Source organism: Pelodiscus sinensis, chromosome 11, assembly GCF_049634645.1.
Source record: "Pelodiscus sinensis isolate JC-2024 chromosome 11, ASM4963464v1, whole genome shotgun sequence".
Lineage (NCBI taxonomy): Eukaryota > Metazoa > Chordata > Testudines > Trionychidae > Pelodiscus > Pelodiscus sinensis.
Genome location: NC_134721.1, coordinates 19,522,836 through 19,546,976, shown reverse-complemented (window position 1 = coordinate 19,546,976; position 24,141 = coordinate 19,522,836). Strand labels below are relative to the sequence as shown.

The window sequence follows — 24,141 nt, the reverse complement described above, 5'->3', positions numbered from 1 at the left end:
ATTGTTTGGCTTTAAGGTGACACAAAACTCCTCTGCTTTTTTTGCTAAAACAAAGTGAAGAGTGTGTCTACACTACGCAATTTTGAATAACAAGACTGTGTCGATACAGGCCTGTCTCTAAAAGTCAATGGCTACGTCTACACGACGAGTTTTCTCAACAAAAAATATGCTAATGAGGGATGATCTCATTTGCATACTTTCTGCCGATCAGTTTTTGTGCTGGGGTTTTTGCACAAAAACAAGCAGTGTGGACGTTTTCTTTTTGCGCAAAAAATCCTTTTCCCACAAGTTTGTCTACACGTTTGTTGACAAAATACTTTCACTTCCTATGAGGGGCTTTTGCTTTGTTGGCAGCAGAACACTCCAGCCAACAAAGCAGTATTCACACTTTCACTTGCTGTGGCAAAACTTTGTCATTTATGGGGGATGGTTTTTTAAGTACCTGTGAACAACAAAGGTTTTGTAGACTAAGTGCAAGAGTAGACAAAGCCTAACATGGCTCTCTGAAACTTGTCTCCTTATCCGGTAGTGTTTTACATCTACTTTACTCATTGATGTTAATGATTATGTAAAATGCAAAGCAATGGATAATTGGACCCTTTGTATGCAAAACACACACACAGTTGTTGATATGATGTAAATGATATGAAACCAGTTCTGATTATTTAGACTGAGCTGTTTTATAAGTTATAGTCATGTGTATGCAACAATTTCCTGCTATACACATGGCCAGTACCCCTCTGTCTACTGCATCCAGTTTGCCAGATGCTCCGAGCATCCATCTGTGCTAATTTCTAATAGCAAGTGTGTTTGAAAGAACACTTTTTCTACATATATACCTTGTCACCTTCAAACCTAGCAGCATTGCCATGATCAAATGCAGTGTGGGACAGATGGCTAAAATGTGAAATACCTTTGTTCAGTTGTCTCATCCTGTAATTGACAGATTATAATGGTTAGTAATGAGAAAACCTCTTGTTAAGGATGGTTCTTTTCAGTGCTTGAATTAAATATACTGTTTATATCTCACTCTAGTCTCCCAGAAAAATTTGATCATGGGCCATCAAAAAGAACCCTCACATGGGTTCAAGAGGGGTTAAGTTCTGAGCCTTCCTATCAACAAGGGACCTGTAGAGTGAAAGGATTCAGAGTTAGCTGTGTGAGTGTATTTCAGCAAAAACAACAAAGAGTCCAGTGGCACTGTAAAGATTAACAAATTTATTAGGGTGTTTGATCATAAGCTTTTGTGAGCGACAAGTAAGTTGTAGCTCGCAATAGCTTATGCTCTATTACCCTAATAAATGTGTTAGTCTTGAGTGCCATCGAACTCTTTGTTGTTAAAGAAGTAATTTATGAGCTGTGTGGACCAGCCGCTAGAGGGGGATGTGGCACACTCTTTGCCAGTGGAATTCCCAACTGTCTGGTAGGCAGCAGCAAAATGTTGGCCACTGGGATGCCTGGGTTCTGTTCCTGGCTCTGGGGAACAGCACGTGGTGTGGTGGTTACAGATAGAATAGCCATTCCCTTAGAGCTAGCATTTTTGTACTCTGAAAGGCAGAGCGGGTCTTGAGTTACTTATTGGGTAGGATCCAGTTTCTGCCAGAAGTCAGGTGATCATATTTTCCCAAAGGGAAAACGGGACACACCATGCACTGGCTCAGGGCACCCCCCTACCTCCTGCAGGGCCAACTCGAGCCCTGCCTGCCTCCCTCTGGCGCAGGACTTGGTCTCTCCTTGCCTCCTCCCACCCCCCCTACCCCCCGACACCTGTCTGAGCATGGGACCAGCCTGGCTTAAGCTGTTCTCCCAAGTCCTACTTCCTGTGTGGCTGGAATTGCTGCTCACCCCCTCCCCAATCCTGACATGTTCCTCCACACCCTGCTTTTCTGGCCAAACTGTGCATTTTTGCCAGAAAAGGCAGGACAGCTGGACAGGGCTTAAAATAGGGACTGTCCCCACCAAAATGCGACATATCGTCACCCTAGCCAGAAGTCACTTTGTGCTGCCTGTCATTTTTCTTATTTGTAATGGGAGGGGAATGACAGTGGCTTGGCTCTTTAGATAATTAACATTAATGGACTTAAGCACATAATCTCTGCACCGCTTTGAAAATCTCCATCCTAGTTGCCAGGGCTGACTATTCAAGTGCCGAGCCAACATGGAGGAAGGTGCAGAGACAAAGGAGCAGTCTGGAATGAAGCTGGATGGAGCATAAGGAGAGGGAGCGGGTGTAGGAAGAAGTGAAGCCACAGGTGCTATTTATATGTACCCTGTAGAATTAGTGGTGAGAGTGCAAATGTGCTTATCCCTCTTCCTCCAGGGGCTGCAGGGGGGAGTGATTGACACTGAAATGCCTGTCAGGCTCCTCTGACCCCATTTCCCTTTCACTAGATCCTAGCTTAACTTAGTCACCCCATTGCACAACCCACAGCCTCAGTATCACAAATTTGTGCCATGAGCTGTGCCTAGAACTGTGACAAGAATGGAGTCTCCTTTACGTTAACTGAGGCAAAATGAAGCAAGAACAAAGGCGAGAGAGCCTATGGGACCAACTGCTCCAAAGAGTAATGAACGTCTGCTCCTGCCTGTTGCATGGACTCTGAAGGGTAATGGCGGGGGGAGGAGGGGTATGCAAAAGGGAGGGAGGGCTTCCAAGACAGGCTTATTTTACGGAAGGGGGAAAGAAAAGTTTCCACTTTGTGTTTCAGGAAATGACATTGTCGTGCTGGAATTTACAATTAAGTTGTGAATGTGGCTGAAGCCTCTGGATTTTGGCATGAGAAGGCCCCTTTCACTGGCTTCATTCGGCTCTAATGAGCAGGCTAAATTCTCATTGAAAAGTGTGTCTTCCCTTCGGCCCCCTTTTCTTCTTTAGCTGCTGTCACTCTAAAGAAGACCCCTGCATGTAGCTTCCCGTCAGCTTGTGTGCGTCTCTTTGGCAGAAGTGTGCACAGGGTACACTGTGGCCTACTAAAATGAATCGCTGAACCCCTGGAACAATAGAGCTTTGTGAGATTAAAAACAGTGAAGTCACAGTTTCCCAGGCTTGCTTGCTTTCTTTCCTTTCCCTCGCCTGGAGATGCCTAGTAATGAAGGGAGCAGGGGGGAGGATTGCAAGGACTTATTTGTAGACAAAAGGAACGGAGGCTTTCCAAGGGATTCAGAGGCCAACCTGAGGTCTGTAGCCAGACTGCACGGCCTTCTCCGCCCCCAACAGCTGGGTTTGGTTGCAGGTGCTTGAAAGTGATCAGGTTGAACTTGTACCAGAAAGGGAAATTTCACCAAGAAATTGAAACCAGGGTGAAAGCAGGTTTCGTCTAATAACTTGGAAAGCTTTCTAGGAACATGTGGCTTTTATAAAGTCAAGAGATTACTAGAATGCACGCAGCTGATTCTGGGCCATAACATGGCAAAAACCAGTCATGAGACCTTCAATGCTTCCTGCAACATGCGGTGCACCCTCCTCTTCTCCATCCCTCAAATTCTCACAGGAGTCAATAAGGTCCAAAGACCCTGGGCATTTTTCCAGAATCAGGCCTGGTTTCTTAAGGCCACGTCTACACTAAAAGGGAACGTTGAATCAAGATATGCAACTCCAGCTACGTTAATTATATAACTGGCGTCGACGTAACTTGTTTCGAATTTCCCCGCCCTCCTCCTAGTGGGAGGCCAATGGGAGAAAATGCTCCCATCAGCTTCCTTTACTTCTTGCAGAAGCGAGGAGTAAGTCTTAACTAGACTCGCTAAATCTAACTCTGGAGGATTGATCATGGCAGCGTCGATCTTTAATGAAGACATGGCTTGAGTCTCATCAACGTTCTTTCCTCCAGATATTACTTAGCATTAAATGTTTAAGGTGGTTCCTGGGGCTAACTGGGGAAATAATGGGGTAAAACTAACTACTAACTGTAGCCTGGATCCAAGAAAACTTCCCGCTGGTGGAGATCTGTTCAATTGTGACATATTCTCACTAGTGAAGGAATGGAAGTCCCATCACTTGGCATACTAAGAAGAGAGGAGACACAGAAGTGGAGATCAGAACCCTGCACTGGCCAGGAATGGACAAGATGTAGTAAGTCTTTATCATCTCTCATTTCTGTGCACTGTAGGTAAATGAGAACAAGCACCATTAAATATTGCGTGACTAGGATAACAAATCTGTGGCTACTGAGTAGCTTATGATTGTTTCTTTGCTACAAGCCAAGGAATTTGCATCTTCGTAATGGCAACAGGATCTGCTTCCAAAGCCCTAGCCCCTGCCATGTGAGACTAAGGAGAATTGCAGTAGGGTAGAATCAGAGAAGCATTTGAGTAGTTTTGATTCTTTCCTGGGGAAGAGGCCTGTATCATACATACACACTTGCCAGCTCACTCCAGTATTAATAGGATACATCCATAAAGGTATGACCATGTCCCTATTTCAGACCAAACTCTCATTGAAACTGATAGTTTACCCTGAGTGCAGACCAGACTATGACCCCATAGTTACCACATATAGATCTCAAAATCCTTAAATATGGTAGACACTGAGACAGGAGGGTTCAGTGACTTGCCCACACTTGTGCTGCAAAGCACTGGCTTTGAACCCAAGTTAGGATCACACTCTAAGTCCCACTCACCTTTGTAAGTCTCTTACTTTAGTGGGACTTAAGTGCATGCCGTTCTGAATAGGGAAGATTTCCTGAATTAGAGCTAGAATCCTCTGGCTCCCATGTCCATACCATCTCCCCTGGACAGTCCTGCTGTGTGTGCATTGCCTGTATGCCTTTATTTATAGGATATCCAAAGCAAAACAATCCTAATTTGCATTTGTAGCTATGTCCCTGACTCTGCAAGGTGCAGAGCACCTAGGGATTACTCAGGGATCAAGGAACAGGAGCACCTTGTAGGTTCAGGCCCACTATCTACATAGACAGTGCCAAATTACTTATATCTTCTAGATCATGAAACATTCTCATACACACAGTGGGAGTTGAGGCTGCTTAGCAGCTTGCAGGAATAGGTCATTTCTTGAATCAGATTATTTAGCTCTGTACTATATATTCTATAGATAATAGACTGTTCTCCTGTGCAAAGTGAGAATTAGGCTATGTCTAGACTGCAGGCTTCTTTCGAAAGAGGCTCTTTCGAAAGCATCTTTCGAAAGAGCCTCTTTCGAAAGATCGCGTCTAGACTGCAGGCGGATCTTTCGAAAGAGCAATCCGCTTTTTCGAAAGAGAGCACCCAGCGAGTCTGGATGCTCTCTTTCGAGGAAGCCCTATTTACATTGAAGAACGCCTTCTTTCGAAAGAGGAACTTTCGAAAGAAGGCGTTCTTCCTCGTGAAACGAGGTTTACCGCCATCGAAAGAAAAGCCGCGTTCTTTCGAAATAATTTCGAAAGAACGCGGCTTGAGTCTGGACGCAGGGGAAGTTTTTTCGGGAAAAGGCTTTTCCCGAAAAAACCCCTGAGTCTGGACACAGCCAGAATGACATTTAGGTCTTTTCATGGTACTTTGCAGGATTGGGCTCAACATCTGCAGTCAGTGATATTGCCACATCTGATCAATTGCCCATAAACAGTCATTCAAAAATTATTAAAATGAACTGTTTAAAAGAACAGGGAGTGCCTCCTATTGTAGTGCAAGCTTTTTTTGATCTGTTGCTACAGCAACTGTGTACTAAGAACAAAGATGATAGCAAGATATTACATTTTGCAGCAATTCAATTTTCCTTCTGATTTTTTTTATCTTCAGTAATTGGATCCTACTCCACTAATTGTTAGATTTCAGACAGAAATATGTGGCATGATTTCTGTTTTGCTTTCTCCTCCTCCCTTTAGAAACCAGTTAAATTATGCTGTCTTCTTAAATGTCTATAATTGCCCATCTGATCTAAATATCTTTGGACGGCTGTTACTGGGGTATCGTATTTTGAACCCAAACTGATATTTTGAGCTAAAAAGCAAACTCGGTTAGTATTCTTACCAAGCATCATCTCAATTCATCCTTCCCACTGAGTGAGCAGCCCTCCCCAACTCCACTGTGCAAGTCTAAGGATTCCATGGGAGGCCTCTGCACATCTTACCTGGTGCATGGCTGTGCATGTCCTAGAGCCAGGTCTGTACCTCACGGAGAACTTTTCAGGGTTGAAGTGGGATTTTCAGCACTGGAAAAACAATGCAGTGACTTGATATGTTTATCCTAGGCCTGAGGCCCTGCAGGGTTATTCGATATTACGCTATACAAGAGTTATCTACCAGTGCAAATGGTAGTGATTTTTTCCCCATGGAGCTTAGGGCACAACCACCTTTTGGTTTTTCTGTTTCCTTTGCTTATGTCTCACAAGGTGTTTGGAATATGCAAGAAATCTGATCATGTGGCATGGTTCTGCCATAAGGCAGCCTTCTGAGGACAAATTTATAACAGCTACTGACTGCAAAAGGCATTCCAGTTGCTCTCTTAAACGGCAAAGCCCTCACAGAACTGTCACAGCAGTGACTGAAAATGAGGTGATGGCCACAGAAACAAGAGCAGATGAAAAATACTCAACTTGTAAGCTTTCAAATGGGTTGAATTTATTAAGGTAAAATAATACAGGAAGAGTCACTATATCCCTCCCAGGCTGTGTCTACACTACGTTGTTCTTCCAGAAAAAGCTACGCAAATTGCGAACCGCAAATTGCGTAGCTTTTTACACTTCTTTTTTTGGAAAAGGCTTTTCCAACATTTGGCCCATCTACACTGGGCCAAATGTCAGAAAAAAAAACTTTTTTGGAACATCCCTTCTTCCTCGTAAAACAAGGTTTACATGGAAGCTGAAAAAGTGCATCTGCTCTTCCAAAAATTTTTTCGGAACAGCAGACGCGTTTCCTGGATGCAGCAGAGTTTTTCTGGGATACCTCTGGTATTCTGGAAAAACTCTGTAGCGTAGACATAGACCCAGACTCCAAGATTGGAGAAAGAAATCCAACTAGCCAAAGAAATGCATATTGAGATCCAAAGGAAGTGCTTTAGGGCACTGTGAAAAACCTAACTTTTTTGGTGAGATTTTCCCTACAGTGAAGCTATGCGAGAAATCAGTGGAGAAATATGATTCAGTGGGCTCAGAGGGAAGTTATGGAGAGGCTGGATGGCAGACTGCATGAGCTGAATGGGACTAAATAATAAATTGAATGTATAATATGCTCATCCTTGTGGGTTGTGGGTGTACTGAATGTAAAGACATTGAAGTATAAAACGTAGATGCGAAGATGAGAGCAGTTTTGTCTTTGATGCCCTCTTGTTGGGAAGGTAACAAACTTGTGCTTTAATGGACCCCCCAGGAGTGGGTCCCATTGCTATGGACTTTCCAGGAACATACCCTTTCTCGAGTCATCAAGAGCAAACAGCAGGGGCTACCAGCAACAAGTAAAAGTAAATAGAGTCAGGCTTCTGAGGTAACCAGGTCCTAACCACTTGGATTTGAATCTATAAAGACCCACACCTTGAATAGAATGAGAAGGCAGAACAGTCTATTGGACACAGGTGTCCTACTTGTGTCAGGCCTCTCAGCTAAGCTGGTGGACCCCATCAGTCTTAATTAGCTGCATCTTCAGCAAGTCCCGCCAGAGCAACCTCCAAGGGAGCTCATTGCCAAAGTCTGTGAGAGTGACAAAGTAATGGATGGCTGGAGAGATCCACTGATCAGCCCGGGAAGGCTGCCCCCACCTCCTAGCTAACAGGAGACTCTACTACAGTCTGGAGATAAAGGACCCAAACGCATTCTTAGATGGCTCTCCTTTTTGGCAGCAGCTCCACACTCTGCAGTGGTTGGTGAGTTCAGCTTCATAGCTTCAATCTAACAGGAGTTAAGAGACATTGTTTGAATGTTTATTTATGCATTTAAATACACCTCACAGGATGATAAAGGCAATATGTGGGCTGTAAGGAATGTTTCTAAATACAATTGAACCAAAGACTATCGATGTGGACTGCTCAAAATTCATAAGATCTGCAAATAGTCCATCCATGGCTTACAATTTTAATTACAAATAGCATGTGAAATTGAAACTTATGAAAATGAAGGACTAATTGCAATGTCCAGAAGCAGAGACAGGGCTGGCAGGTATTGTATAGCCTTCCTCAACCCCTCACTGTCCTGATTTTAGACCGTAAGTGAATCCACAGCAGTATTTCTCAAAGTGGTCAGTGGACCCACTCTGAGCTGCTACTGGGCCGCTCCAGTTTATTTACATACTGGCTCCGCAGCCACAGAGCCTTGTGACTCCTATTCGCTGCAGTTTGCTGTTTGGAGCTGCGGGAAGGAGTGTGACCTGAGCCGCTGCTTCCCGCGGCTCCCCTTGGCTGCAAACAGCGAACTTCAGCCAATGGCAGCTGCGAGGCTCTGTGGCTGTGGAGCTGGAAAGTAAACAAACAGGAGCGGCCCAGTAGCAGCTCTCAGAGTGAGTCCACGGACCACTTTGAGAAACACTGGTCTATGGTGACATTCCTGGGGATACAACTGTTATCAGCTAAAACCACAAACCTACAGCAAAGAGAAAATAACTTGAAGCATTTATGTTGAAAACATGGATTTTTAATCAGCTGAGCTGAAGGACTATTTGCATTGTCTAGGTTCCACGGGTGCCTAGATACCATAATAATGGGTGCATTATAAAGGCCTAAAATAGATTAGCTGTCACTAGTAGTGGGATTGTAGCCTTTTTATAGGCTGTTTGCTACTGAGAGACAATTACAAACACTTGAGCAGATTTGCTGTGCTATCAAAGGAGAGCAGTGGTGTATTCGCCTGCATAAGCCAGTATATCATCCTTTTCTCATTAATTCACTGTTGGCCTCTATAGAGCAGAGGCGGCCAATTGTGGTAGTAAACTGGATGGAGGTTTTTTTTCTGGAATCTTGTCCACTTGGATCAAACTTATTAAAGTCTTCTAACTAATAACCAAAGCAAGCTATGTTATCCAGCAAATCTAATACATGACCACTATCTTATAGCCTTGGGTATTATCACCTGGAGGAAAAAAGTGTCATTGCAAATATCCCTGCTCTTAAGGCAACATGCAGTGTTTTCAAGGTGGATCTAGAAATATGTTTTTCTTATGGTGTTATCAGGCTATGGAGATAAAAACCCCAGCTTGGGGCAGATAGTAAACTCATATCTGGCAGAGGAAATAGCCAAAGCTGACTGAAATCTCCTTGCCACATCAAAGAAAAATACTGAGGAGCAGACCTTAGATGCTGATGGCCCGTCTTCTACCCATGCTCTGATAGTGGTGAAATGAACAGAGATGACATGGCTGCAGACCTAATAAACAGCTCCTTGGCCTGCATGTGAGGCAGCTCTTTCAGCAGACGAATGTAGAAGTTCTGAAAATTCAGGTGTTTACGCCAAATTCTAAATAGTCTGAATAATGTCACTTCTCAGCAGAAGGATCCCAAATCTAGGGTTGGTATGTTTCATTGTTTTTTCTTGCGGCGAGATGATGTCAGCACATTGCAACATTGCAGCTTTGCAACTGCAATGCATGGCAAGCAGCAACTTGTTCTGCTTTGAGGTTCCTTCTGACTCATGTAGGAGTGAGGCTCCTGGCCTCCAGAGTGAATCCTAACCAGTCTCAGCCAAGTTGACCACGATGGATAGCACAGAAGATAAGGGTGAAATATGCCAACTTTGAGGCCCAAGAAGTTTCTCTCAATCTGCTTCAGAGAAAGGGGAAAAAACTCAACCACACTGCTCTGACCTGAAAGTGAAAAGGTAGATTCCTCCAACCAGTGCACTTCCAAATGGCTGAGTTAAGGATATTTTAAAATCTATGTTTGTATCTTCACTGGAAATAAGCAGAGACACCTGAGCCATTATGGCCTTTTTAGACACCAGGAAGTATTCAAGTTCAGATCCTAGTTTGGAATGTAAAAAGGCCTTGCCATTTGGATCTAGATGTGTCACTGCATGACAGAAGCCATAGCCTCCTCTAGATGCTCTCTTAAAAGTGAGCCTTGAAATCTGCTCCATTGGATTGTGTGTGTCTCTTGGACTCGTCTCAATCTGCAAATCCAGCCCCTAAATGGGCCAAATTTGGGTGTTAGAAAAACAGCTTAGAAATGAATAAACCTGAAGGGGGCTGAAGACTTGAAAGGGAAAGCGTAAAGGTCCCCTGTCAATACACACAGCTATGTAACACATTGGGCAGAATTCTGCATTCACCTCTGTATGACTCTACTGACATCAGTGGAGTTGCACTGGTATAAGTGAGAGCAGAATCCGAATCACTACCGGTGGCAGAGCTTTCTGGTCCAGGAATGCTAAAATATTCCATGCCCTTGCAAACAAGAGTCAGAGACAAAGAGAATGGGCCAAGGAAGGGAAAAGATAGGGGAGCTAACTGTTTTTAGGGCAGGGGTGAGGAAGAGGAAAATTAGGGAGTGAGCTAACTTTTTGTTACAATATGCTCCTGGGATGGTGCAGAAACACTAGCTCTGGGGCCTCAGCAGGGCAGTGGGGAATCACTCCAACCTTTGTGGATAGGACTTAAGTAGCTACTTGGATTTCAAGGGCAAACATTGGACATTACTATGCCCAGGATGTGTAATTTCCAAAGAGCTTGAGAAGCAGATTTCTTCTCTCCCTTGCTTAAGAGGAGCTTTATCTATTCCATTCTGCTTGTTTTCCTTGGAAGCAGAGATAGGAATTGTTTTTTGGTGTTTCCATGCTAAAGAACTATATTTTTAATCACCTTTTTGTTATTTACTTGGTTTCTCCACCTCCATGCAATTAGAATTTGGATAATTTTCCTTGGAGAATATGCTATGCAGGAGCAAGCATGAATTTTAAACACAAGGTCACATCCGAGTAACAAGAGCCTGAGTTTAACAGCATGGTCTTTGTAACCTCCCCAGGAAAATAAAAGGGAGCAGCTGTTTAACAGGAAACAAACATGCTATTTCTAAGAAGCACTTAAGCTGCATATACAATACCAACAGCCATTTTGGTCTACAACCTAATGTTGGCCTTCTATATAATTATACCAAGTTCTTGATAGATAATGACCTATAACAGACTATAATAAAATATGTGTGTACCACTTCCAACTACTGTAAGGAATTGGAATTGCTCAATTCTGTGTCATATGCCCTGTACTGTTAATGACTAGTGAGAATTCTCCTATAGATTCTCCTTTGATAGAGAATTGTGTTACTGGGGCTGGTCAGACTGCTCTGTATCCACTGTTACTGTGATGTTCTGAGAAACTATATTGATAACAGTGAAAAATCAGTCTGGTAAATGTTTCCCAAGTGGATTTTTTTTTGCTTTAGTTTTTTTTATTTGACAGGAAATATTTTGGGAAACTTTAGTATTTTAAAAGACACTGATGTTGCTCTGTCCTGCTATCCTGCTAGAAAGCATAGGGGAATATATAATTCAGGAAACTTCTCCTGAGGTTTGAACACAGTTCAAATGACCTCCATCAAGATATTTGCCTATGAGGCAAAAGGCCCCTTTGCAAAGAGTCTGTAGTATAGTGGGTCCCTGAGAGTCTCCCGTCTATGTTCCCAGACACCGTAGGGCTGGAGACCCAGATGGAGATGGTGCAACCAGACCCCAGACAAGGGTCTACGAAGTAGCAGTGGATCCAGTCACTGGGATCCAGACAGAACATTTCTAAAGCTATGTCTACACGGTGGAGCTAGCTATTCCACATCTTAAGAGCAAGCCCATTATATCAAAATATAACGGGCTCACTATTCTGACGTCCCTGTAAATCTCATTGCATGAGGGTTAAAGGATGCGTTTCGGAATAGCGCTTTATTGCGAAATTTTTGGCACTGTGTAGACAGCACCAAATTTCAAAAAAAGCTATGCAATTGGAGTAGCACCAATTGTGTAGCTTATTTCGAGGTAAGGGTGCTGTGTAGACTCACCTGAACAGGTGCTTGATCTCCTGCTCTATAGCAATTTTAGCTGAAGAAGCTCTCTGATATGGTTGGGCTCTGACTGAGTGAGCTTCACTTGTGTTAATGGAGTAGTATGCTCATTCAGTGCACCCTGAGGTGGCTGAAAACATTGGTGTGAAGATGGTGCATAGTTGCTTGATCTGCTGGCAATGTTCATAGCCGCAGCTCATGGAGAGGGTTACCGCTTTGATGCCATCCTTGCATTTCCCTTCATAGGAAACTCCTGCAGGTCACAGGGAGATCACTGTTTTTCAATTTAAATCTCACATTCTCTTTCTCCTGGCTCCTTGCCACCACTTCCTGGAGATTCTCAGGGACCCACTGTCTCTGGGTTTAACCCTTTACAGGCAATTTAGTTAACTGAATAACTTGGATGTCTAGGAAAGGGTAGTTCCCCTCCCATCTATCACACATGTAAAGCAAAGGCACACAAAGTGAACTGATTGAACACTGAATTGTCTGTGAGAGCCGTGCACATCCTTTGCATCCAATCAAAGCGCTGCTACGATTCAGTCGGCACACCCTGCAAATTCTAGGTGTGCAAGTATGGTAAGCAAAACTACCCTGTCCTGGGAGACTGTCTTAGCTGTGACAATCTTGTGGCCCACTGAGATGAAGGAGGGCCACTCATGTGGCACCACTCACTAACCTAGGTTGCTGATCGCTGCAGTAATAGGATTAGGTCCAGCGGGGCATCAATGGGAAGATAAAAATGCGAATTAACTGGAGAATAAACAGTGGAACCTGCTTATCATGAACTGGCCACTGTTAAATCCCTCTTAATCTTGGCTACATTGGAGAATTGTGTCAGACTACCCCCAGTGTAGCTAACTCATTGATTCTGCTCCAGTGTAATGAGCAGTGGTGGGAGCCCTAGTGCAGATGGGCCTCTGACTCTGACAGTCCTTTTCAGCAGCAGGCTAATTAAACCTTCTCTGAGCAGTGCTGAGACGGAACAGAAAACGGCTACCAAAGCGAGAGAGTGATTTGTTCTGGAGCTCGCAAAGCTGTTCACACTGGTGATGCTGAGATGAGGTTCTCCAAGACAGGAGTGCTTTGTAAAGCTCCTTAATGTAGAGAAGGCTTTAGAGTGAAGAGGAATCAGTATCCCAGATTGCTTCTGTGGAGTGCTGCTTCTCACTGTTCATGTGGAAAGCCCCCCTCTTTGCTCCACTGAACCCACTCTCTCCCATGAGTATGAAAGCAATACTTACAATGCAGCAATTATCACCTGCCAGATAGGTAGCAAGAAGGGCTGTCCCTGGGGGGCGGAGGGGGATGGTGCCCCAGAGCAATCCACCTCACTGCTTCTACCCTGCTTCTGCTCTGCCCCCTGCTCCATCCTGAAGCCGTGTGAGCCGGGGGATTGCCAGGGGGCCTGGCACGAGGCAGCAGCAGGGGCCCACTTTCTACTCAACATGATGGTGGAAACCGGAGTGACCCGGCAGCCTGCTCCACTATACTCTGCCCCTCTGAGCCCACTGGACTCTGCTTCTCCGCGGTGGCATGCCAGGGCACTCTACTTCCCGCTGCTGTGGTGAAGCAGAGTGCAGCAGGCTGGGGCAGAGCAGAGCAGGTTGCCAGGTCCCTCTGGCTCATGCCACCATGGTGATTGTGGGAGGGGGCTGACCCCTGCTGCTGTTCATGTCAGGCACCCTAGTAATCCCCCTGGCTGCCCAGGGCCTGTCTACAGCATGGTTGAGGTGGCCACTGTGGGGCCCCTGTAAAGCGTGGGGCTTGGGGCAGCCGTCCCAAACTGTCTTATGGACAGGACAGCTCTGGTAGCAAGTGCTGCACTCAAAGAGGAGTGTCACTTCCTTCTCTAGTGTTCCGGCTTCCTGGAGAAGGACTCAGAAAGCTTCTGTTATTTTACTAGGAGAAGGGTAGACGGTCTCCTAAGATCTTGTCTGCTCTAGGATTTTAGCTACTGGTGCAAATTCTTAGTTTAGACTCACGATTGGCTGAGTTTACTTTGAGTAAGGTCTTGCTGCTGATGCTATCCGAGAGTACAGAAGAAAAACGAGTCTTGTTTTCTGTACTGACTCTTAGTCCCATACCCCCAGCTTCCAATGTTCCCAGAAATGGCAGGGGGCTGAGGAGAGACCTTACAATTGCAGTACGTTTCAGTTATATAGAATATTTCATCTGAGCATCTCAATCAGTTAAAAAAAGCTTAAATAAGCCTCACAACATTTGCCTGTGAGCAGGCAACTATTATCACTAGCAAATGCAGATAGGAAACCTAGAGCACAAAGAGCTTGTCTGTGCTTCAGGATGGGTTTTTTGTTTTGCTGTGGACAAGTGTAGCTACACTGGTGTAGCTGCATGAGTACAAATCCCTGTAAGGGTACTGCACCAGAATAAAAATGGCATGGAGATATAGCTATTTCTGTGTGGCAAGTTAAGTGTGCCATCTACTAGCACAAAAGAATATGTAACATGGGAGCTGTCCTCCCTTCCAGGTTCTCTCCCCAGTCCCTCCCCTGGTGTATATTCCCCAAATAAAAAATCAGAATTTTGTGATCAAACAGAAAGGCTTCTTTATTTGGTCTGCAGGGGATGGAGGAAAGGCACACAGGAGCAATGCAGAGACCCCTTGCGGGGAGGCCCAGGGGAGAGTCTCACAGGTGGTCTTGGCTGAAACTCCCTCAAGGCCTTCTGGATGAGCACAGCCCCCTAATGTGCTTGCCAAATGGCAGCAGTGCCTGGCTGCTCATAAGTCCTGGCCACCCCATCAGCCTCTGTCCCCCAGATCCTGTCAGGAACGTCTCTCCCTAGCTCTCACAGATGATATGGAGCACACAGCAGGCCACCTCCACCTGGGGGATGTTGCGCTGGCTGAGGTCCAAATGGGTGAGGAAACTCTGGAACCGCCCTTTGTGGCAGCTGAAGGCTCACTCCACCACCATGTGGCACCTGCTGAGCTCGGCACTGAAAGTCTCTTTGGTGGGGTCCAGGCTGCCCATGAAGGGCTTCATGAGCCAGGGAAGCAAGGGGTAGGTAGACTGCGTCGTCCAGGATGCACACGGGCATGTCGATGTCCCTGACCCTGATGGTGCGGTCAGGGAAAAAAGGGCTGGCGTGCATCCTGTGGAAGAGGCTCGAGTTCCAGAACACCTGGGTGTTGGGCCCTTTCCCTGAACCATCTGACAAATGTTCGTGAACCAGCCCTTGTGGTCCGTGAAGTCCTTGTGGTCCACCTATAGAAACCTAGAATCATAGGGTAGGAAGAGACCTCAGGAGGTCACCGAATCCAACCGCCTGCCCAAAGCAGGACCAACCCCAAGTAAATCATCCCAGCCAGGGCTTTGTCAAACTGGGATTTAAAAAACCTCTAGGGATGGCGATTCCACCACCTCCCTAGGCAACCCATTCCAGTGCTTCACCACCCTCCTAGGGAAATGGTAAAATTGTCAAATCTCCATGAGCACGGTCCCAGCTGTGGATTTCCTCACACTGAACTGGTTCCCCACAGAGCGGTAGCTATCCAGTGTGGCGAGCTTCTACAGGGTGAGGGTGATGCACTTCTGCAGGGGGATGGTGGGTTGCAGATGGGTGTCCCGTCGCCTGAGGGCAAGGGCAAGCCACTCGCAGAGCTCCAGGAAAGTAGCCTTCTGCATGCAGAAGTTCTGGAGCCACTGCTGGTCTTCCCACAGCTGCAGGATGATGCAGTCCCACCAGTTGGAACTGGTCTCCTTCTGCCAGAAGTGGCGTTCCACAGTGTGCAGGGGATGGAAGGGAAATTGGTACATCAGGAATGCCAGGGCCCAGGAAAAGCTGTCCCCTGGTCTGGGCTGTTGTCATGGTCCTGAAGCACTATGTGGGAAGTCTGCATGAACTACGCCATGAGGCGCAGCACAGGGCCCAGCAGCTCCGGCTTCATCACGAGTGCCGTGGTGTCTGCAAGGGCAACCAGAGCACATAGTGCGAGTTTGGTGTCCTCCAAGGGAGTAGGCAGTGCAGAAGTGTGAAACGCAGCTGTAAAGAGGAGCCTCTAAGCACGAGTCTCAGCTAGCCACAGGAAGCATCTACAGGAAGTGATTGTTCTCCCGATACCCTCCCAGGAGAGCTTCCAGAGGCTTTAAATAAGATGCAGTCTCCATTGTGGATGTGCTATTTTGAACAGTGGTGTCCCGTCATTACAGGCGACCTAGGTGGTCACCTAGGGCACCAAGATAAACGGCTGTTGAAGGCTTTGGAGGCGGGGGCGCTGATCGCGTGTTTTACCTAGGGCATCTGTTGCCGGCAGCTCGTCTAGGGCCACTCCTGATTTTGAAATAGTTATTTTAGAAGTTATTATTTCAAAATAAGTTATTTCCCCAGTGTAGACATGCTCTAAAAGAGGGATTTCACCAATAAAAATACATTGTTGTAGTGCAAACCCCCAGTGTAGACAAGCCCTTTGGGCTAGATTCTATTACCTTTACTGACTCTAAGCAACACCTTACTCTGCAGACATCCCTACTGAAGCGAACTACCAAGCTTGTTATTTCTAAATAATGGGCTGGTTATTTTGAAATCTGTATGCCTGCTTTCCTCGGGGAATGATGCTTATTTCAAAATAGTTATTAAGGGAGTTATTTCAAATTTAGCTATTTTAAAATAATTTCCTAGTGTAGACATGCCCTACCATACGGTGGGTAAAGGTAATGTCAAAATAGATGGCAGGTTGGAAAGCATGTGAATACAGATTTTTTAAAAAAATAAGTGAGTGAAACACTAGAACAGTGATATTTCTAACTTGAGAGACTATTAGGAGAGAGAGAGAGAGAAAAGGGGTCACCTGGCATGAATTGTCATATTCTGAGACTGAGAGTGATAACCAGCAGCACTGCTGCTAATATTTGTATAAAAATGTGAAGGGATTTCACAAATAGTTTAATGTCTGTGTCAGCTGAGGCTTGACATGACCATCAAGCATGCCTCTGGGTGTGCCCTACCAAGCCCAGTCTTTGCAGGGTTTGCCATGACTGGAGGGTTGACCTGACCTCTGGTAGGTGTGCGTGCATCTACATGCATGCAAACAGCATCTGAATGCTATTCTGAGGCAATAGCATCTATGTTAAGCAAATCATGAAATACTTACAGTCTGAAGTCATAAACAAAGAGTGCAAGACAGCTACTGCCTGAGGAATTTTCCTTAATTTAGGAATTGCTTTGAGCAAACATTACCTCTGCTTCCTGAACACAAGCAAGGCTACTGCCCTGGAAGTAATCTGTATTAGCATTACTGGAGTGACCACGTTGCCATAGTTACTGTTGGTTTCTGTATACCTAAAGCTTTAAGCATTTATTATAATTAAATGTTTTTCTCTCACCCCACCCCTCATTTGAAATTCTCTATGAGATGTGACATGAATTGCAATCATCTTTCTTATCTCCTACCCTTTTTTTATTGTTTTGTGGAATCTCTATCTATCTTAGTCTCAGATATATTTAGCCAAGATCACTGATTCATGCAGAGATTTGTTCTTCAGATATTGCTGCTGCTTTATTTTTAGTGATGTCTGGAGCAGACAATCCTTACTAGATTATATAACTTCAACTTCACTTTGTTTTTATTCTGATCCTATAGTGTAATCACATATATGACCAAAGATGCTGACTATTCTCAAATATTTAGCTTTGCATGGAGAGAGGATCGTACATGTTTGAACTAATCTGTCAAGGCAATCAAAATCTGGGCTGTGACACAGCTTGTTATCTGGGGAATCTGATATTCATTTTCACAACCATGATGAATGTTGAAATGAAAAGCTGCTGCCTTTAGAAATTGTATATTGATTACATTCTATTTGATTACATTCAGGAAATGTAACAAATTCCATTATTTAAAAGTGGCCTTTGCTGCTTTTTTTTATAACAATTGGAATAAAATCACTTCAAGTAGATTAAGTTTGTTCTGAACTTTCTAAAACTTCCAGAGTTTTCTGATTTTTATTTATTTGTTCGTTCGTTTGTTTATACAGATCTTTTCATCTCCATATGTCCAATCACTTATGGCATCTTGACTGATATCTCAAAGTAGAAGCACAATGTAGTCACATATTTTAAAATGGTTGTATGTATAGAATGCATAAGGACACAGTGGGCTAAGAAGATTTCACCAGCCTGACTTTGATGATATTGCTGACTCGTGGCAAAGCCATGGATGAATTAAGCAGGTCATCCCACATGAATGCCAAAAAGCAATAGCACATCACACCATAATGTACTTGATATACACCACATATATTACAGAAACACTATGGTATACAGTTCCCAAGTTCCTAATTTATTTTTATTAGAACTATTTTTTGTATCCCGCCACCTTGTGCTTCCGGCTCCTTTCGTACCATGAGGTCATCCATTCAGGACTTTGTTGGAGAGAATTGTAACTACTGCTTTTTGGAAACCGTTTATTATTTAAATTAGCTTTCTTTGCTTTTGAGAAAGTATACATTGTTAGCTGTTTCATTTGGCTGAGCTGCTGTATAGACATTCCGAAAAATCTCTACTGTTGTGTAGGAGCTTAATAATGGGAGGCAGTGTGGTCTAATGGCCAGGCCACTAGTCTGGGATCCAGGAAGGCCTGGGATTTATTCCTTGCTTTGCTATAGGCTTGTCAGCTGACCTTGTGGAAGTCACTGCTCTGTGCCTCAATCTCCCCACTTTGTAAAATGGAGATATTGATAGTATCCTCCTTTGTAAAGTGCTTTGAGATCTACCAGTTAAAAGAGAAAAGTGTTGTTATGATATTTATTACAGTAGAATCTAGATGACTCAGCTGAGATTGGGACTCTGCTAGGCACTGTACATATACACAATGAAAGTCCTTGTGATGAAGAGCTCATAGTCTAAATTGACAAGCCAGACAATATCTGGGAGAAAGGAAGTATTCTTTGTCCAGAAGGGGAACTGAGGTACAAAGAAAAAGCTCCTGACTCCACTGAAGTGAATGAGAGTTTTGCCATTGACTTTAACCAGGCCAGGATTTTACCCAGAGAGTCTCTCAAAGCACCATAGGAAGCCTGTAAAGCAAGGAATTGAACCCAGTTTTCCTGTCTCTCCCAATGCCTTAATGACAAGGTTTTCCTTCCTCATACCCTGACTTAATGGATACTTTTCTTCTCCTTGTAGTGTGGCCTCGTCAGTTTATTTGGGTGCTTCTATAGGTTGGTGAGCAGTAATGGGCTGCTGAGAACTTTCTTGCATGACTGATATTTTTGAATTCAGCCTTTTGTTCTGATGCTGGAGTGGGAGCCTCTTACTGCATCCACACTGCAGGGTTTTTGTGCAAGAAGTCTGTTGCGGAAGAGTTCTTGCGCTAAAGTGCGTCCACACCTCAAAATGCATCGCTTTTGTGATGCACGTTTGTGCAAGAGAGCATCCACAATGCATGGACACTCTTGTGCAAGAAAGCTCTGATGGCCATTCACAGAATGGCCATCAGAACACCTGTGCTTTTTCAGATAGGCTCTATTTGCACAAGAAACCCCTGTGGAGCGTCCACACATGCCTTTTTGTGCAACAGCTGTAGCACAAAAAGAAGTTATGCCTCGCAGAAGGAGGTTTACCTACACCATAAAAAGCCCTCTGTTCTGCCGTTTTACTGTTGATTTAATTGCGCAAAAGCGCACTTGAGGAGCAGATGCCATTTTTTAGCAAAAACCTTGAAGTGTAGATGTAGCCTCAGTGCTGTTGCTTTTCACTCTATACACTTCCCCTAAAAAAAAAAATGTGATGCAGACAAGAATTCACGGGCAGAGTCACTAGCAGATTCCACAGCGTGGTGTCCAAGCTGTAGGAAACAGCTGCAAGGTTTGTAGGATGAGTTGCTAAGTGCCCATTTTTAGTTTTGCTTTCTCACAGGAATAATTCTGCCAGAAACTGAATTTTTATAGAGAGCGGAATTTACTTTCCCTCCCTGCTGCTTCTAAAGCTGCAACTAAATGTTTGGCCCAAACAGCACAAATGAGCTCCATTAAACAAGGACTGCACACAGTCCCAACAAGTGACTGGTATTCTTCTGAGTTAAGGAAGTTGAAGTAATATCTTTTATTGGGTCAACTTCTGTTAGTGAGAGGGACAAGCTTGCAAGCTTACACAGAGCTCTTCTTCAGCGGTGTAAGCTTGAAAGCATGTCTCTCTTGCCAACAGAAATTAAGTCTAATAAAAGATTTAACCATTGCTCTAGCTCCATTAACTTCACCCACCTTATTTCTCAAAGATCCTGCACTGACACAGCTACCACTACAAAACATGCAATAATGGTAAATATTATATTTCTATGAATATTTTGTTTTTTGGCAGCAGACATGGATGGTTCCTCTGTATTGCTTTGTGTTCCTTACCTCAGCCCTTGCCTGGCTCAGCCAGGAGATTCTTGCACCTAAGCAACTGCTCTGGTTGGAAATGGGAAGACAATGTCCAGCCAGTTCCCTGTGTGCTCTCTCCCATATGGTCTCTATCTACCAGTGACAAAACTATGCTGATTTTTGTTGCGTCTATCTGTCCTGCAAGCTCCTTCCTGGGGACCTTTGGGATAGTAATTCTCTTGCCTTGCATAGGTGAAAGGTTCAGGCATTCAACTTTCCTGTTAACCTTTGGCAGAGCTGAGATATGAAGCTTAAACAATCTGGTAACTGCTTAGCAAAAGTTTAAAGCATGACCACCCTGGAGGTTTTTAAAAGGGAGCTAAGCACTGAGCACTGGAATTCAGGAAGCTCAAATTAACTCTTCCCAAGAATTCTGAATATTTGCCTACACCTATCTCGTCTCCTACACACACTAGACATCTGTTCCAAGCATTAGGGTGACCAAGACAAGGGCCCTCCCAGCAATCAGTCCTTTGTTATGAAATGAGTGAGAAGCTTATGAAAAGTTTGTGAATTCCCATGCTCAGTTTGAACATGGGGGGGCCTTAAAATACTCAGCGCAGAACTCCAAGTTTGTGGAGATGGCACCTGGAGATGCCGGATTAGTCCTGGTCATTTACATTTTAACTGGTGATTCATTATGACCAGCATAGTGCTTGAGACAGCCCTTGTTTTTTCATTTCTTGAACTACAGTATCTTGCCACATTTTTTTTTCACTCCACAAATGAATCTATCCACAGTGGAATCAACTTTACCTTTTCACCTTGTCTTCCTCCCAGTTCTTTGGCTATCTGTAGCAAACCACTTACTGAAGAAGTCCACTCTACAGAAAACAAAAACAACCACAAAAACCCTCTGTCAATGGATCTAGTGGCCTATAGGCGCTTGTGGGGTAGTGACCCTTCCCGCGCAAGATGGGGGCAAGCCACCCCTGCTTATTCTATCCTTTCTCTGGGGGTTGGGATACCCATTTCCTGGCGATGAGGCTTAGCACCATCACTCAAGGGGGGTCCCAGCCTACAGGGCTCCACAGACCTTTCGGGAGAGTCTACTTTCTCATCCACGGGTCCCCAACGAGCAGCTGGTGGATGTGGGGCTGCACCCTGCTCTGGTTCCTGCTACGCTATGGTGGGGTACCCTCTGCCCAATAGTCTATCGCCCTTAGTCCTTGTCTTGACATGGCTTGGAGTAGGTTGCGGTTGGTGCTGGTGGCGGTGGTGTTGGTATTGGCGGGGTAGTGGGGCCCGGGCCCACCCTTTTCGCCTGGCCCCAGCCCAGGGCCCTCAGGACAGAGGCGGGTCCTTCAGGGTGGTCCCCCAGAGCTGATTCCAGAACTCACCCCAATCCCTGTTAAATCCCTTCTGCCCTGGGCTGCTTCCTACCCCGCTATACGCTTCGCCTTCTGCTCCACCCTTGATCGAGGCTTCCGCACCTTACCGCTGCGCCATGTCTGAGGTCTCCGGGCCGAGGTAGAGTCACTGCCCTCCAGATGCTCGTGACAGAGTAAGTTTCGGGGGCCCACAGGCCCCTGGCTCCGTCACTCCCTCCTGGGGAGTCCTTTACCGGAATGGCAGCTGCCGGGGATCCTGAGGCTTGCCCGCCTGTCCCGGTCCTGATCTGGGGAACCCCTTTTGCCTTGTAGACCCTGAGGGGCTTGGTACTCCCCCGGGGCTCCGCTCGCCTCGCCTGCCCTGACATCGGCTTCCCCCCTGCCTCTTGGGCCGCTCCTTCCTCCTTCCACAGCCGGTCGCCCACTGCATCTGCACGCCCTCCAGCCTCCCCTTCTGAGCGTGCTGACACTCCCCTTGAACGGCCCGCCAGGCCGTTTCCGCATGTGTGGCAGCATTTCAGCATGCGGCAGTGCTCAGCGCTGAGTGCTGTGGCGAGCTCTGAGAGGGGGCGGGGCAAGGGCGCCCTGTCACACCCTCTTTCCATGTCCCCGTTTTATGCCCTCATTTTATGCTCTCTATTCCAGCTCCATTTATCACAGTGAACTATCATCTAGCTTCTTACTTATTGTCATCATAGCCCATTTTTGCCCCCTCCGTACCATTGTCATTACTCATCAAAAAGTCCACTTGACGGAAGTACCCTCAGCAATTACTACCCCATTTTTAGCTTGCAATTTGTAAGCAAATTGTTGGAGACAGAATAATCTCTCCTACCTGCTCCATTTCCAGGATATTCCTTGACTCATTCTCATCTGGTTTCTGCCTAGCTGTGAGACTTACTAAATGATGCGAACTGAGTGATAGTTGATTTATTGAAAGAAGTCAGATGCCTTTTCCAATTTGCGGAAGACCTTGGAACTGCTCAGACCAAGGTAAATTGTGTGTTGAAGTATCTTTAGCAAATGATAATGCAAGGCATAAAAAACAGACAGAGGCAATAACAACAAGCTTCCTGCCTGTAACGGCCTGGAATATTTACAGTCAGCAACAATTTTAGAGTAAGCACATTCTTTTGGCTCCCCTACCCAAATATATGGCTTGTACTTCAATGTGTCCCCTCATATGTCTCAGTTCTGTGCATGACACTACTTTTTACTTCTATCCTCCGTCTCCTTGAACACTTTGTTGGTGTCTCTGGATCTCTTCTTTGATTTTTCCCATAACTTGTTAATAGTTCTGTCTTTGTCTCTGATGCCTGTTGCACATGTGGGCCTCTCAATTGCTCCACTCTGGAGAGAATTAAATCTATTCTCAGTCCCTTTTCTTCTATTTCTACCTCCTCCCAACTGAATGCATCATTTCATAGCACCTAGCTCTCTCATTCAAATCCTTTATTGTCTCACTCCAGATCCTGGCCTGCTGGCTCTCTCAATGCCTAAGTGCCTGGCTCCATCTAAACCGGTATGTCAAAGACTTTCTTTGTTTACCCTCAGGTGTGTTTAGTTGTTCCATAACATTTCTCATCTCAGACCCGCCTTTCACCACGGGGCCTATAATCGTGGAGGCCTCTCAACCCCGTGATCTCCTTTGCACCTGGAAGTTTTGTGCTCTTCAAGTCTGCCTGCTGTCACTGTCACCAAACTGCTCCCTTGTGCTTGCTCTTCAGAATCACTCATTCGTGCACCTGACACTTGACTCCTTGATTGCTGCCATTCCCTGCTTGGTGACCTCTCAAAGCTGCTCATCTCTCCAAACTCCTGACTGCTCATAACACACAGCTTCTCCATCACGGAACATTTATTCTCAGAGATCTCAGCTGGTTCTCTATCCACTTCTATATCTGCCAGTGCCACAAAAGGATGTTTGCCCTCAAGGCCATTCATACGCTACGTCATCATCACTTCACCCTCTACCATCCTGACTCTATCATCTTACTCCACTGTTCCCTCATTCCCTCCTCTTGGCTGGCCACAGTTCCGTAACTGCCACAGCACCAGCAAGCTGAAATTATTGACTTTCCTTCTGCTCTGCAAAAGGTCCAATCTTACAAGACTGAAGTCAGAGGGAGTTATGGGCGCTCAACCTCCTACAATCTCAGGTCCTAATTCCCTAGTCTCCATAGAAAATCATCCCTGCCCCAAGCCCCATCTCATTTCACCATCAGTCTCTGCTCTGGCTTCGTTGATTACTGCTCAAAACTCATCTCTACAATGTTATCCACTAGAGCTGGCTGAATAACTTACTTAATGTTTAGCCTCTTTTTCTGCTTGCAGAATATCTGAGTAGATCACAATTACCTTCAATGCACTCTACAGAGAATTCAGTGAGGGGATCAACTGTGAAGGTCAACATTTGAGTTCCCTTGGGACCAGGCTTGTAAACCACCTCTTCCTGAACCCCCATGTTGTGTTATCTCATTTCATCATCCTTTTCCATTCTAGCTCCATTTGTCACAGCCATC

The 24,141-nt window shown here is 45.2% G+C and overlaps 1 protein-coding gene across 1 annotated transcript in view; it reads left to right on the top strand.

Moving 5' to 3' along the window:
- The first annotated feature begins 7,776 nt into the window (after nucleotides 1-7,776).
- Nucleotides 7,777-24,141, top strand: part of SRGAP3 (SLIT-ROBO Rho GTPase activating protein 3) — a 266,808-nt gene continuing 250,443 nt past the window's right edge. The window contains exon 1 of the mRNA XM_075938720.1: nucleotides 7,777-7,791. The gene's annotated coding sequence lies outside the window, so the exon portion shown is untranslated. The remainder of the gene's footprint in view (nucleotides 7,792-24,141) is intronic.